Consider the following 15481-nt stretch of genomic DNA (forward strand, 5'->3'; position numbering starts at 1 on the left):
ATAGCTCGAGATGGGGGTTGAAGGTGAGGTCCACATTGGGACATCTGCAGTTAAGAGTTCAGGTGGGAGGATTGGAATGTCGAACACAATGACTATGGGATCCAGGATTATTGGGGGAAGCTGGAGAATAACGGGAGATGTCTCTACCTGCACATTCTGTGGTTCCAGGAAGATTGGAGGGACAGTAACAGTTACAGAGGAACAATGCAAGCTGGTCTTGTAGTAGAATCTGAGCACTACCATCTTGGCAAGTCGAAGTTCTGGCACAGTCAGAAATCGAAAGTGGAAAAGAATCTGGACAGGAGGCGTCTGAGTCAGCCTGGGAGGAGCCCAGGACTGCACTCAGAGCACCATATCATGGGGAACCCTCAACTTGCTTGCACTCAAAACATTGGAATGAAGTCAGAGATGACCAAAAAGTGGAAGGTCGCCTTGAAAAGATCCCATTGGAGCCCTTGCCATTTTTAGTGCTTTAAAGAGAGCCTGCAGGAATCACTGGCTTCACCATGCAGTCACTCTATTTAAGCATCAACTGAGAGGAATGTGAGAATGTTAATGTGGGCAAGCATCTAGAAAGCACAGCTGCTGCATAGTACCAGATCATCAAAGAAAGCCTCTAATGTGCTTCATCCAATTGGCATAGATCATGGGCCTAAGGGCATCCAGTCATTGCTGAAGTGCATGTTACGGTTGATTAGCCTGCATGATAATAGATTGCAAGATCGTACATTTCACAATGTCTTCAAAGCTCTCACGTGTTCTATGGAATTGAGATGTAAAGTGTCAAGATTGGCATTGTGGGCACCTAGATATTGGTACGGGTGTGCCTCAGATGCAAAGCTGTTTCAGTGAAGAGCTAGTATTGCAGACACAGCTCTGGGGCTTAACATTGCCTTTTTGCGTGTGAGTGGGAGGTCTACAATATCTGCCCTATGTTTATTAACCTCTTCGATCTATCATTCCCCAGGTAGGAGGAGGATTGAAGAATGGAGTCTGTAGTCAATGCTGCCATATTGATGGCTATGATCCAACTGAGGAGGAGGAGGAGAAGGGCTCAGTGCCACCTAGCTCAGCTTCAATGGAGGCCTGGCCTGATATTCATGGTCCAGGGGAGCCTCAGCAACACCTAGAGGATGAGGAGGTTATGACCCATCCCACAGAGGCAACTGGCATCTCCAAGTGTCTATCGCAGGAGACTCTCCTATCTGGAGATGTGCAACAGACATGTCTGCACTTGTCAAGAGAGGTGCTGGATCATAGCTGCCACATTCTGCAGTAAGATCTAATGCCCTATGGACTGGGAGGACATCAACTGCCAGTGGCCCTGAAGGTCACTGCCGCACTCAATTTTTTTGCATACAAATTGTTCCAGGGATCCACAGGGAATCTATGCAGCATCTCACATCCTCAGCACATCAATATATCAAGGAAGTGATGGAGGCACTCCACTGTAAGGCTCATAATTATGTGAACTTCACACTCGATGAAACTAGCCAGGCTGCTAGGTTTTGGGTGTTTGCAGTTACCTCAGGCCTCACTAGGGTACAGAGTGCAATCGATTGCACACATGTGCCATTAGGAGCTCCATGCCAATAGCCTCTGATATTCATTAACAGGAAAGGGTTCCACTTCCTAGACGTTCAACTGGTATGCATTTATCAGAAGCATATTTGTGCTGTAATATGGGTTCTTTAGACGTCTCCAATCGTGAGACCTTAAGACTTGTATATTTAAATATGAACTCTTTATTGTTACTCTTTAATTGTTTACAGATACCAGGTTACCTTCATGCATGGTGCTGCTTTTCCATGCAGGCTGCTTCCAGAGTTTCTCTCTAGATTGTTCTCTCAGTCTATTACCATGTGACTCTATACAACATACCATTGAGGTGCATTTCTCCAGTCCCACGTTGACCCTTACTCTGCTGAGCACCTTTACATTACAATGGCTTGCAGGCACACATAACATTATACAACAGTTTGTGTCAGGCACCGTGAGAGTTGCCATTACTCATACATCCTCAGTCACTCCCAGGTACCTCACATATTCGAAGGACCTCAGCGAATTCAGGGCTGACTGCTTGAGGATAAGGGCTACTCAATCAATCGATGGCTCATGGCATCCATGAGTTGTCCACTAAGTCACTCAGAGGAGAGATACAATAAGACGATCCATCATTAAGCAAACCATTGGTATCTTGAAGATGTGCTTCTCATGCTTGGACTGCTCAGGTGAGTCTTTTCCATACTCTCCAGAGGGGGTATTCCACATCATCATGATATGTTGCACCCTTCACAATTTCAAAGGGGGGAATCCCTTGCCAGAGAGAGACATGGAGGAGGCTGAGAGCTTCTTGGATGATGAAGAGCAGGATAGGCAGGAACCATAAGAGCAAGATGAGGGTCAGCTCCCACATGAGGATGTGTTCGAAGAAGCACAACATGGAAAACATGCCCGTGATGGACTCATAGCCACAAGATTCCAGGAGGAGTAAGGTAGATACAATGGGACACAGCCACATTCCTTCTGTCCCTTACTGCCATGCCTATGGACTGAAAGGCCTTTACAAGTAGTGACATCAAGAGCAATCTCAGCACTCGGCCTTGCACCTTCAAAGCTCATGATTCACTATGCTCTGTTCACTGGAAACTCTCCATTGGTGTGCTCTGGGAAGTGATAGCTGCCACAACAGCATAGCCACTGCATCAAAAACCTCGATGCAATGGTGGCCATCTTTCTGGGAAGGTTTTTGTTGAAACTAAGGTGCACACATAGTTGGAAAGAGCATGACAGCTGCAGGTCTTGTGCTTTGGCACTAACAATGAAAGCAGCCTTCTCCATTGACGAGACAATTACAGCTACCCCTCCAAGGCTAATGAGGATGCCTAACTCCATGCTGTCTTGTCAGGAGTATGGTTGCTGGTGCATTTTGCACAGCCTTCAGTAAAGAGCCTCACACATCTTCCTGACATGACACAAGGGTAGAATAAACATCACGACTCAGCTACACATTACAGGAATGTGAGGCTCGCAAAGGGAGGCAAACACTGAGTGGATGACCCTTGCAATAAGAGGGCACATAGATGCTCATTCACAATGCTTTCACATGAATACACCGTTCTCTTGAACAGCAAATATATTTACAGAAGTTCATGATAGTTACAATGATTTAACACTCATGACCCAGAAATGGAATCAAAACTTCTTAATTTTCCTAACCCTACCACTATGTCTAGGTGCAGTCCCAACATCTGCAGCAGAGGTGAAGGCAGCCTGCTGACTGCTATGCCCTTTGTCTTTGATGACTTTGGCGGCCAGCCTCTAAAGGGTGAGAAGCTGGAGGGCCCCAGCCTGCTTTGGGCGTCCTTCTGTGGGGCAGATGCACCCTCCTCGGCCTGTACAGCTGGAGGTGATGAGGTCACAGGCAGAGGGGATTGGGATTGGCTCTACTCTCTCAGAGTCACCTGGGTGGATGGCCCCCGGTTGTCCATCAGCTGGTCCTCCTCCCTGTGGGTGCCTGAGGACCCCTGCCTGACTCCCTGAGGGGAAGCAGCTCCTGGAGGGAGGTCAAGGTGCCCCGTCCCCTTCTCACTTAGCTACTAGATCCCACCAATGCCTACAGATATGGACTGTACGTCCGAGCGTAAATCTGGCAGGATCTACTGGACCAAGGTCTCATAGGCAGTTGCCACCCTTCCCATGGGGTGACCTTGAGGCACATGCATTTTGGAGCCATGACATATGACAGAACATGGATGGACTCCTCTATCCTTCGCTCTAGTCTGTTAACTGCCTCTCGCAACTCTACATGATTTTCCATTGCCTGTTGTTACATCTCCAGCATGTTTGTCATGGTCATTTCCAGAGGCACATCATCAGGCTTGGACTCAGCAGGTGCCTGTTCTCCAGCAGTCCTCCGTGTGCCAGAGACCTACACTGTCACTGCCTCCAACTGCTATGGAGATGTGTCACTGAGGTGTTTTCCAGAATGTGTCCCTGAGCCTACTCTACAGTTAGGACCCACCAAGGTGTGTGTCTCTGAGGTGGTGGAGGGTGCAGGGCGAATGCAGTGATGGGTCTTTACTGAATGGATCCTCATCATCCTCCTCTGAGGTGGCCTGGGGGTTGGGGCCTATGTTGGCTCTGCTACTGTGTCTGAACCTGCTGCTGCCTGTAAGAGAGCAGATAGACTCAGCTCATGAACAGACTGAAGACAACAGTGCATGTCACTCACTGAGAGTGCCAGGATGTGATGAACTCATCGAGGCCTCATCTTCCCAGGCTTGCTGGGAGAAGCCAATCTCACCTTCACCACAGGAGCAGTCCCTGTTCTCCCCTGCAAACTCGACAGCATCCTTCTTGAATTTAGTGAGGTCAATGATATCGACTCTCCCTCCTCCGATCTGGGACATCTCCCTCTTGTTGTGCGCAAGCTTAGCCTGGAAGAAGACAAGTAGATGGAATATGGTGAGAAGAGATGGAGAAGAGGCTGGGCAGCCTCCATGCCTACTGTGTGTGCTATGCCCTCCCCAGTAAGGGGTGAGGATGGAGTTTGTGCAGCTTAATAGATGAGATGCTGATGATGCTAAAGTGCTCATGAGACAATCAGTGGTGATGTGTCCCCTGTTAATATTTTTGAGATCCCTGAGCAGTGTAAACTTTTGAGTGCATTGTGCCATGATGAGAGTGTGAGACTGAAGTGAGGAGAAGGTTATGAGATCATTCATCCTCTTCCTGCACTGGATTCTGTTTCGAGGGCACTTGCCTGATATGCTCACTGCCCATGCGATGGCCCCCAAGGCCAAAGAGGTGAGGTTGGTGGGTTTCCTGAAGCCATCCCTCGGGTAAAGGTTATCCCTGTGTTGCCGCACACCATCTATGAAAGCCTCCAAGGAGTTATTGCAGAACTTAGGAGCGGCTTTCTCCTTTGCAGCAGCCATTTCCAAGTGGCCTCTACTGAAAGCTGGGCTGGAGAGAGTGTGGGTGTCATTTAAATAAGGCATCTGGACTTTCAAGCCCATTAGGCGGGGCGGATAAATCAGTTCCCAACCTGCCATGTGATTCGGAGCTGAACCTGCCTGTGCATAATTAATGAGCAAACAGGCGCAAAATCGGGAGCGATTTCCCACCATGCCGCCCAGCAGGAAACACGCTGCAAAACCCACCCACCACCGCACTTTGTTTCAAAAATGGAAAATTCCACCCCAAGAGCAGGAATTGGCGGGACATTTTCCACTTGGCAGGTTGTAACTCGTAGGGCATTACAAAGATCAATATTTGGTCCTCAGCTATTTACAGGTTATATTAATGATTCAGACAAGAGGACTGAGTGTAATGCATCCAAGTTTGCTGATTATACAAAATTAAGTGGGAGTATAAATGGTGAGGAGGATGCAAAAAGGCTGCAAAGTGATATGAACAGGTTGCGTGAGTTGGAAATGACAAGGCAGATGGAATACAATGTGGCAATTTGTGAAGTTATCCACTTGGATAGGAAAAACAAAATGCCAGGATATTTGGAATAATGAAAGAATCAGTGACTGCAATACAATTAGATTTGATATAAATTTAAAAAGTAGGGAACAATCGGAGGATTTGGGAAGGGGTCAGCCTAGAAATTGGGTTCCAACCATTTTTGAGCCCACAGGAGGGTTGTAGTCCCCACCCCGCACCTGAATTGTGACACTTGAAACTGTCTAGATATTGGGTCCCAGGCCACACATTGTGGGCTGAATTTTTTGCCTGTCGAGCAGGCGGGCCTGACCCAATCTCCAGCGGGCGGGGAGCCGATCCCCGCCGGAGAAGCTGGGCCCGCCACCATTTTAAGTGGGCGGGCCAATAAAGGCCCGCCCAGCATGATGCCCACCGGGATGCGCTATGCTCTTCCTGTGCAGTTTGGGGGGGGGGATTCCCCAAATACGAGAGTGCGCTCTTTCGCGCATGCGCACAAAAGAGCACACATCTCCCTGAGACTAAGTGCTGCCTCGGGGTGATCACTGAAAGTTTTTCAAACTCTAAAAGTAGAAAAATAAAAAATTCATTAACACGTTCCCCTCATGTGACAATGTTTCATAAATTTGGACAGATGGGACATGTTTCATAAATTTCATAAAAACTTTAATAAACTTTTTTAAAACCGACATGAAGCCTCATCCCGCTGGTGGATGAAGTTACATATTTCTTCAGAAGCCCGCTGGGGCTCCTGGCCTGCCCACCAACCTTAAGGTTGGACGGGCAGGTCCTTTAATTGTTTTAATTATCCTGTCAATTGCCTCAATTGGCCATTGACAGGTCGGCGGACGCATAGCTAATTGCTCTATGCCCCCGCCTTCCTGAAGATTTAAATGGGGCGGGATGACGTCAGGGGTCCCCTCTGTATTCCCGGCAAAACATGAAGAGCTTGTTGGTGTAGTACAAAGGGTTAATGTCAAATATGTAAATATATAGTCCACATCAGCAACATTGAAAGGTCACATGACAACATAGCATGGAGAGAGACAGTTCTATATAGAGCCTCGTGCTGAGTTTATTGTACATAATTAGTATAATATTTAATAAAAATGGTAGAGTTTACCAACAGACTTTCCTTCAGCAATATCAAGTAAGTCAAGATCATCAACAACAGCTTCTAAGACCCATTATGATGTTAACAGAGTTAGTGAAGAAGAGCCCTTGGTGTTGTTGGGGTTGAAACTTGAATTGGGGCATGGCTCAGGGAATCAGCTTATGTTCAGTCTGTGCTTTTTACAGAATAAAATCAAAGTTATTGTTAGGTTATGGCATGTGAACTATTTGCTAATGAATTATTGGAGGACATTTTCCCATAAACAAGCCTTTGGGCTGGCTTTGGACAGTTGGATTTTCTTTGCTCAAATCCGTAAAATTCTGATTTTTCTCCAATGAAGCTAGTCATATTGGTGCTCAAAACATGTTGTTTGACACAGCTTGAGACTGAGTTCTCATCCAATATTACAAATGAGTCTGGTATTTGTTTTCATTAATGGAGCCTATAGGATTGATGGAGTTGGTGCAGGAGGATCATGATCATGGCTCCACTGTGTATGTAGACAAAATATGTAGCTACACAGGGCAAAGCTTAGCAGATGGTGTTTTTGTCTTTAGGTGTGCACCTGGGTATACTGTCCTGTTATATAATACTCAAGTAGGGCATGCTGGTTTGAAGATTTATGAGTTATAGGGTGTAATTACCTTGTCAGAAAGAAACACAGAATTCTAATCTACATTATCTGTTAGAAGAGATTATTTTCTATAAAGCAATAAAAAATAATTAATCTGAACTAAGTACAATCACAAGAATATTTTGTTTAGCCAGTTAAGGGTTTATTATTATGGAGCACAATCAGATGCATGTATATTAATGACACGAGTTGCCAAAGTATTAGTGCTACCTTTGAATTTAAATCCGGATGTGTTACAGTTGCTTCCATTTATGCCTTGTTTATCAGACACACAAATTAGACACTGCTTTTGGAAATAGAGGAAGATAAATGTTTGATGCATTTAGATGACATGTTCTATATAATATTTAACATGTTAACAGTTAGTTTAAAATACTGCACAGAAAAATTTTAATGGTGCATTGAGCATGCAACAGTTAATGTTATAGTAATTACTGATTGATAATAATGAAAAATAGAAGTCAACTTCACACACAAAGGTCCATACATAGCTTGTTACTTCCATGGTTAAGATTTTTTCATAGATTTACTGAACAACAAGAAAACTGGAAACTGGCTTGTTTCTCTCCTCTTCCAATTGTGAATACCACTATCATTGCATTACCTCACTATAGTGATAATTAATATAATATAACTATTATAATGATAATTATCACCGTAGTGATAGTCACAATTAATGTTTATTTTTAAATTCATTCAGGGGATGTGGGCATCATTGGCTCATCCCCAGTTGCTCCAGTGAGTTGTTTAATTGTCCACCATCATTCATGACTGGATGTGAAAGACTGCAGAGCATAGATTTGACCTGTTGGTGTGGAATCGCTTATCTCTGTTTATCACTTGCTGCTTATGCTGTTTGGCACACAGTAGTCCTGTATTATAGCTTCACCTGGCTGACATCTCATTTTTAAGTCTGTCTGGTGCTGCTCCTGGCATGCCCTCCTGCACTCTTCATTGAACCAGGGCTGATCTCCTGGCTTGATGGTAATGGTAGAGTAGAGAATATGCCAGGCCATGAGGTTACAGATTGTGTTTGAGTACACTCCTGCTGCTGCTGATGGCCCACTGAGCCTCATGGATGCCCAGTCTTGAGTTGCTAGATCTTTTTGAAATCTATCCCATTTAGCATGGTGGTAGTGCCACACAACACGATGGAGGGTATCCTCAGTGTGAAAATGGGACTTCGGCTCCACAATGACTGTGCATTGTTCACTCCTACTGATGCTGTCATGGACAGATGCATCTGCAGAAGGCAGGTTGGTGAGGATGAGGTCCCTCACCATCTGCCGCAGACTCAGTCTAGCAGCTATCTCCTTTAGGACTCAGCCAGTTCGGTCAGTAATGGTGCTACCGAACCACTCTTGGTGATGGACATTGAAGTCCCCCACCCAGGGTACATTCTGCATCCTTGCCAACCTCAGTGCTTCCTCCAAGTGGCATTTAACATGGAGGAGACTGATTCATCAGCTGGGGGAGGGTGGTACATGGTGCTCAGCAGGAGATTTCCTTGCCCATGTTTGACCTGATGCCATGAGACTTCATCGGGTCCAGAGTCGATGTTTGAGGACTCCCAGGGCAACTCGCTACTGACTGTATACCACTGAGCCACCTTTGCTGGGTCTGTCCTGCCAGTGGTGTCAGGAACATTATCTGTCAGATAAGATTCCATGAGGATGACTATGTCAGGCTGTTTCTTGACTAGTCTGTCAGACAGCTCTCCCAGATGTTAATTAGGAGAACTTTGCAGAGTCGGCAGGTCTGAGTCTTCCATTGTCGTTTCCGGTGCCTGGGTCGATGCCGGGTGGTCTGTCCAGTTTCATTACTTTTTTGAGACTTTGTAGCGGTTTGATACAACTGAGTGGCTTGCTAGGCCATTTCAAAGGGCATTTATAGTCAACAGCATTGATGTGGGTCAGGAGTCACGTGTAGGCCAGACCAGGTAAGGACCAGGTAAGGCCAACAGATTTCTTCCCCTAAAGGACAATAATGAACCAGATAGGTTTTTTCCGACAATCGACAACGGTCATCATTGGACTTTTAATTCCAAATTTTTATTTAATTCAAATTCCACCTTCTGCCGTGACAATAGCACTACACCATCGCCTCCCCTAATGTATAGTAAGTTGTCTTTGAAGAAAGTAAATCCTTCAAGAAATAGTGGGGTTCTTATTTGCCTTTACTGCATAGTCATTAAGTTAACACCTGGATGGAGTACAGATCGGAAAACAAGGTGAAATGGATTGCGGACCCTTTACACAACCTGTCAAATTTTCCTTCCATTAATTTCAATAAACTAACAATTTGGTGGATTCTGTTACCTGAATGTAATCCTCTTTATAAGATTCTTTTCTCTCTGCGATCCACCCAGATGATGCTTGCGCCTGAGTGGTAAAGGTAAAAGTCTATCCCGTGGTTGAAATCAGAGCAACCATTTTACTGAAAAATTCTTCTGATACCTCATTGACAGGGAATCATCCTATGACCTTGATTGTCACTTTTGTTAGATCTTTTAACAAAGAAAGTGGAGTGGGTGTTGCAGCCATGCATTCAATGTTTGCCTTTATTCTGGAGATGATATTTTAATATCATTTGTCCAGTTGCTTTGAGGATTTATCAAGTGCTGGTAAACTTTTTGCTTTACTGCATGCAGAAATAATACCCAGGGTTACCCCTTAACCCGATCAAGTACTTGTGAGTTGTGTTGCACATTCCCAACACCTTCAGTGGTCATTCTTAAACCCTTGTATCATATCTCACAGAAGAACCCCACTTTTAAAGCAAGGCTTAACAGTGTCAATATGACAGAAATATAGCTGTAATAAAAATGGTTGACAAGAGGTTAGCACATCAATAATTGATGAGATACTTTGTTTCGCTTTGTACTAAAACAGTCATTGACATTGTAAACCCATGGTTTTATCAACATGGCAGATGCAATTTAATGTGACTAAGTATGAATTGATGCATTTTGGGTGGAATGACAGGAGAGGCTTGTCGGACCTTCATGAATTTGTGTGTGTGTGTGGTGGGGGCAGGGACATGTTTCCATTTTTTTTATCACTCACAGGGCCAATAAGCAAATTTCAGCAAGATACATGAATTCCAAAAAAAGTTGAGTATGAAGAAAAGAAACAACTTGCTGAACAAAAATAAAGCAATGTCAAAGCAATAACCTGATAATATTAAAAAAGAGTAATTAATGAAGATGACTGTATGAAAGTGAGAAGGTGAGAGTCTGTATGTCTGGCTCACTCCCAGTTTCAGAGTGCTCACTTACGCACTCACAGTGTCAGTGGGTGTGAATATCTGTTGTTGTGTGGTGATGAGGGTGAGTGAGAATCCTGAGACTGGGAGTAGGCCAGAAATACACACACACATACTCACTCTCACAAACACACTCACTCTCGCACACACAAACTCACTCACTCACTCTCTCTATCACACACTCCCTCTCATACATTCACTCACACTCACTCTCTCACACACACTCACACACACTCACTCTCACTCACTCACACTCACTCACTCTCACACATTCTCTCTCTCACACTCACCCTCTGTCACATCTTCCCTCATACTCACTGTCTTTCTCACATTCACTCTCTCACAAACACACGCTCACACTCTCTCATTCTTGCTTTCTCACACTCATTCTCAGACTCTCACTCACTCTCATAGTCACTCTCTGTCACTCTCTCTCCCTTTATCACACTCAAACTCTCTCTCTCACACTCACTCACACACTCACACTCACCATGTCTTATGCTCAGTCTCTCATACTCTCTCACACTCACTCTCATACACACATTCTCTCTCACACTCGCTTGCTCTCACACACACACACATACTGACTCTCTGTCTCTCACACTCACTCACTCGCAGTCACACACATTCAGTCTCCCTCTCTCAAACACACACACACACACATACCAGCCAGCCTCTTCACCCACCCCGATTCTGGGCTCTGTATTGACTCACCGCTGGGCCCTGGCAGTCTTTCCTTTCCCCAGGGCCCAGGCAATCTTTCTGTGGTAAAGTGGAGTGCTATGTACCTTTAAGAGAATGTAGTTAGCTGACCACGTGACTGTTTGACCAATCGCTACACAGCGCGTGCTTCTTGGGTAACTAAGGCTAGAGCTGGAGGTGACTGAAAAAGCACACATGGTGTTAGTGCTCTGTTCTTAGTTCCAATAAACCACCAGCGTTTGTTCAGTTAATCGGTCTCTCTGCCTGTATTTTTTCAAGCACCAACTAATGTGTTAATATCAAGGACGCAGCTGGTGTTCACTAGATAAAGCAAACCTGATAACCAAAAACATAAAACTGGCGACGAGGATAAATTGGATCAATTGACGGCAATCAAGAAAGCTGCGGTAAGCCAGCTACGTTACTTTGCCATTACCATGAAAGCTGTTTGAAAGCACAATCTCCTTAGCCATTGCGTATGCCATGGTTTGGGCATCTTGAACCATTCGACCCCATTTCTGATGACTGGTCTCATTACGCCGAATGCGTAGCCTTCTTTTGTACCGCTAACGACATCGCTGGGGAGGACTAGAAAAGGGCGATTCTTTTGTCCACATGCGGGAGCAAAACTTATGGGCTGATCAGCAGCCTCACTCACCTAACACCTCCGATACGGAGACTTATGCAGCATTTTAAATTCAATTCGAGGAATAGGCTTCCAGGAGAAACAATCACTGGCTATTTAGCTGCTTTAAAGGAATTAACAGAATATTGTGAGTTCAAAACTTCAATCAATGACATGTTGAGAGACGGATTGATATGCGGAATCGGGGAGGATGCTATTCAAAAGTGATTGCTTTCTGAAACTAATATCGAAAAATAGAATGCCTTTTCTGCTACCACAAAGGTCACATAATGTCGCACTATCAAGATAGGCTGAGGCAGCATTTTAAAAACAAAGGTAAAAATTATGAAATCTTCTCGTTAAAGAACCAGAGGGAGAAGAATCTGACATCTATTCATTATACAACCTGAAAGTGGGTAGAGCTGAGCCAATCCAGGTCATCATTAGAGTCAATGAACAACCCATCAAGATGGAGGTTGATACTGGGGCATCAACGTCTGTCATAGGAGAACGTACATTCAGACACTCGAATAAAAGAGTCCATCCTTTAAGTTTGGAAGAATTGGATACTAAATTAGAAACATATATGGGTGAAGAAATAAGAGTGAAAGGGATATGTGCAGTTTGGGGGTCAGTTTGCACATTTACCCGTTATAGTAGTAGCTGGGGCAGGCCCCAGTTTAATTGGTTGCAACTGGCCCAAAAAAGATTAAATTGCAATGGGCTGAGATTTTTCAAATCAGAATGAGAAATTTACAGGAATTGTTACAAAAGTACGCTTCCATTTTCAATGATGAGCTAGGAAGGATTTGTGGGCTATGAGCCAAAATCCATGTAGACACTTACGCAACCCCCAGATTTATCAGAGCCAGACCAGTTCCTTACGCTCTACGTGACAAGATCGACGCTGAGATAAACAGGCTGGAAAAATTGGGTATCTTACAACTGGTGCAATTTTCCGAGTGGGCAGCACCCACAATACCTGGACTGAAGCCAAACCAAAGTCTTCACTTATGCGATGACTATAAGTTAACTGTAAACAGAGTGGCCAAACTTGGTAGACACCTGAGACCAAAGACTGCCAAATTATATTCAAAATTGGCAGGGGGCATCACACATTCAAAACTCGACATGAGCTACGCCTACCAGCAAGTAGAGTTGGAAGAAGGGAATTTGTAACTATCAATACACATCGAGGATTGTATTAATAAACTCGATTACCCTTTGGGGTTTCATCGGCGTCTGCTATTTTCCAGCATACCATGGAAAATCTGCTTCAGCGACTGCCCCATGTCGTTATTTATTTGGATGATGTCTTAGTCACTGGACAAACTGATGAAGAACGCTTGGCTATTTGCAGGAGGTGCTGAAACGTTTCTCACAAGCAGGGGTGCAGTTGAAGCGAGAAAAATGGCTTTTCTAGGCCAAAGATGTAGTTTACTTGGGCCTTAAGGTCGATGAGCAGGGTCTGCATCCTGTGGAAGAAAAGATCAAGGTGCGAGGCACCTGCATCAAGAAACACTATAGAATTAAAGGCCTTCTTAGGCATGATAAACTACTGTGGGCAATTTCTGCCAAATACATCAACGTACTGGCTCCGTTATACGCATTGCTTAAGAAAAAAACATAAATGGATTTGGTAAGCTCCACACCAGGATACATTTCTCAAGGTAAAACAATTGTTAAGGTTATCGGCCCAACTGGTCCAATTTGACCCAAAGAAAGAATTGATTTTAACTTGCGATGTATCCCCTTATGGTGTAAGATCTTTCCCATCGGAAGGCAGACGGCGCCGAACGACCCATTGGTTATACATCTCGCACGCTCAGCTATGCAGTGACAATATTCTCAAATTGAGAAGGAGGGCTTGTCTGTTGTGGTTGGTGTTTGGAAATTCCATCAATACCTCCAAGGTCGCCATTTTCACATTATATCTGACCACAAGCCTCTGCTGGGATTATTTGGAGAGGATAAGGTGATACCCCCCATCGCATCTGCTCCTATCCAGAGGTGGGCACTGATATTGGCTGCTTATAAATACACTTTTATTCACTGATCGGGAAGCTAGATCGCACATGCTGACTCACTGGGCCATCTCTCCCTGCCAGATAACAACATGAAGGTTCCAATTCCCCGGGAACTTGTCTTAGTGCGAAATATTTTGGATTCCTCCCCTGTCCAAGCCAAATAAATCCATGTGTGGACAAGCTGAGATCCACTTCTATCTCACGTCTGGGAGCAGGTCTTGAATGGATGGTCAGGCGAGCCAAAATCTGATGATATGAAGCTTATTTCAATTGCAGGTATGAGCTCACCTGCCAGGATGGCATATTGCTCTGGGGAGCAAGGGTTATCGTGCCCCTGAGAGGGTGAAGGCCATTACTGGCCGAATTACATAGCGCTCACTCTGGCATAAGTAGGATGAAGATGCTCACACACAGCTATTTGTGGTGGCCAGAGATGGATGTGGACATTGAAACCCTAGTCAAAATTGTCTTCAATGCCAGCAGGTATAAAAGCTACTCCCCTTAGTTCCATTGCACCCTGGGAATGGCTGGGCTGGCCATGGGTGTGCCTTCACATCAGCTACGTGGGGCCCTTGTTGGGCACGATGTTCCTTTTACTATTAGTTGCCCACTCCAAGTAGATGGATGTCTACGAAGTCCAGTCACCTGCGCCTGCTGCCACCACAGACCATTTGTGACAGAGTTTTGCAGTGCACAGGTAACCAGATGTGCTCATGTCAGATAAAGGGACTGCATTTACCAGCGGGTAGTTCTACAGGTTTACAACCCTCAGTGGAATAACTCATATCAAAACCTCACCTTACCACACCGCCTCTAACAGTTTGATTAAGCGGGCAGTCCAAACTTTTAAGTCCAGGGTGAAAAGCTGGATGGAGATTCCATCAACACCAGATTATCCCGGTTCCTTTTCGCATACCGGACGATGCTACACACGACCACCAGTATTGCCACTGCTGAATTTCTAATGAAGAGACGTCTCTGCACACATCTAACTCTTTTCAGGCCGAAGTTAGGGGGCAGGGTGGAGAGAAGCCAAGAGGCCCAGAAGGCTAGACATGATGGTCATAATCATGAAAGAAATTTCACGGTGGGCGACAGAGCTCTCGTGAAGAACTTTGGAGATGGGCCCAATTGACTATTAGACTAAGTGAGTGCCATGACAGGACCTCTCTCCTATAATGTATCAGCAAACGGCCGAATAATTGGATGATACATGGATCACCTCATAAGAAGAGAGGCAGTCCCACAAGAAGGAATGCCGTCATCATTTGCATCGGAGTCTGCACCGCACTTGGAAGAATCGTCACATGGTTTGGAAGTACCGGTGGGGCCTGTTGGACCCGAGAGGGTCGAAGAGACAAACTTGCCCATGTCCATCAAGGAGCCTGGTGGACAGTTAACCCCTGAAAAGGGGATCTCGGAAAAATCAGCCGAAGCCATTGAGCTACGGCACTCTACATGTCGGAAGAAGCCTCCTGAGAGACTTGACTTGTAAATAGATATCCATGTAAATAATTGGGATGTTGTGATACTTGTCCATTGTACTTTCAAGTAAAGGGGGAGGGATGTGGTACAGTGGAGTGCATGTACCTTTAGGAGAATGTAGTTAGTTGACCATGTGACTGTATTGGCCAGTTGCTACACCGCGCAGGCTTGTTGGATAA

This window comes from Carcharodon carcharias, chromosome 3, assembly GCF_017639515.1.
Source record: "Carcharodon carcharias isolate sCarCar2 chromosome 3, sCarCar2.pri, whole genome shotgun sequence".
NCBI classification, from domain to species: domain Eukaryota; kingdom Metazoa; phylum Chordata; class Chondrichthyes; order Lamniformes; family Lamnidae; genus Carcharodon; species Carcharodon carcharias.